This window comes from Otolemur garnettii, unplaced genomic scaffold (genome assembly GCF_000181295.1).
Source record: "Otolemur garnettii isolate 467f Iridium unplaced genomic scaffold, OtoGar3 scaffold00181, whole genome shotgun sequence".
In the NCBI taxonomy this organism is placed as follows: domain Eukaryota; kingdom Metazoa; phylum Chordata; class Mammalia; order Primates; family Galagidae; genus Otolemur; species Otolemur garnettii.
Window position 1 is genome coordinate 1,468,631 of NW_003852576.1, and position 1,784 is coordinate 1,470,414.

General features: G+C 47.5%; 1 long non-coding RNA gene across 1 annotated transcript in view; it reads left to right on the forward strand.

Moving 5' to 3' along the window:
* Positions 1-1,784, forward strand: part of LOC111728721 — a 15,216-nt gene that overhangs the window by 12,289 nt on the left and 1,143 nt on the right. The window lies entirely within an intron of this gene.

The following is a 1,784-nucleotide window of genomic DNA, read 5'->3' on the forward strand; positions in this document are numbered from 1 at the left end:
AGCTGGGACTACAGGCGCCCGCCACAACGCCTAGCCATTTTTTTTTTGGTTGCAGCCATCATTATTGTTTAGCAGGCCCAGGCTGGGGATTCGAACCCACCACCTTAGGTGTATGTGGCTGGCGCCTTAGCCGCTTGAGCCACAGGTGCCGAACCTAACTAGATTATTTTTGCTGTTGTCTCTCCTTCTCTTCTTCCCTCCTCCTCCTGTCCCTCTCTCCTCTCTTTCTCCCCCAGGCTACAGTGCTGTGATGACAGCTTAGCTCACGGCAACCTCAAACTCCTGGGTTTGAGCTATCCTCCTGCCTCAGCCTCCTGAGTAGCTGGGACTGCAGGAAACTGCCACCACACCCAGTTAGTTTTTTCTATTTTTTAATAAGAGATGGGGTCTTGATCTTGCTCAAGCTGGACTTGAACTCCTGAGCTCAGGAGATCCTCCAGCTTCAACTTTCCAGAGTGCTAGGATAATAGGCACGAGCCACTGTACCCAGTCTGCTGTTGTTTTTTATGCTGGAAAGTTTCTCTCTGTAAATGCTACAGCCTATTTAGAATTAGCTGCATTTTCAGAATTTCTCCTCTTAGGGGAGCATTTTATTTGGAAAGGGTAGATTAGCTGAATCTGCCTAGTACTTTAGATTGAGAAAGTGTCAAATGACCATATTTGAGTTGGGGGAGTAAAAATGGTGAGGTTGTTGGAAATGGTACCACCCCTTGGTGCTACTACCACAGTTTGAAATGCAAGTCCTGAAAAAGGAGAGGAAAAATCCCAGTGAAATCCAACTTGCATGGCCTGGTATTATCCTAATACCATGAGCTCAAATGTCTTGACCCAGCACCCCCAGCAAGGTCAGCTCAGAAACAACTGGGCTTTGGCAACATGTCTTGCCTGCCTGGGAATGACTAAGGCCTGTTTAAACCTCATGGTTGGTTAATCATTAATGAAGATTTTTGACAAACAAAGTGGAACAAGTCAAGAAATGAGGGTGGCTAAAAATTAGCTTAGCAAAGGTCATATCAAACCCAACTGACTATTTCTTGCACATGCAGGGTTTGGTGCTGAGGTCTTTGTGAGTATGGTGTGAGGAATGGAGTCCTGCTGGGGAAGCCAATGCTTGGAGATTTTACTTGGGATCCTCCACCACCCTCAGTCATCTGGAGAACTACAGGCCCTCATCACCAACTGCTGAAAAGGCAGTATTCTGTCCTGAGTGTGGTCTCCCTAGGGACAGTGGGGACACCCTGTGAGACACCCCAGAGAGAAAAGTGTAGAAGGTCCCAGACGCTGGATCCTGGACCAGAAGGAAGGGGTGGGCAACCCTAGTCTCCAGGGCGAGATTGGTGTTGGCAGGCATCCCCTGGGGCCGGGAAGGCAGCAGGGAGGCAGCTCTCCGCTAGGGGGAGCTCTCAGACGCACAATAACCGCCGGCTTCAGCAGTGTGGATAAACTCCGGGCTCCATTAAATGATTTAGGGTTCTCCCCACTTGATTATTTGCTCCCAGCTTCCTTGTTGTAGAGACTAAGCCTTTTTCTTCCACAGATAATTCAGGGCCATGAACCATGTTTACTGCTGAAAGGAGCGATGGCTAGCATTACCTTATGCCTGGATGTTTCCAGAAGGCAGAGGGTCAATTTTGTTGACCACTGTTCACCACTGCCTCCCATTATACTAGTACATAGTTGGCCCTCAAAAATGTTTATTGAATAAATGGGTGAATAGAAGAATTAAAAGGCTTAAATGGAAAGGCTTGATAAAATTAACATGGATGGATGCATTCACACTAGTT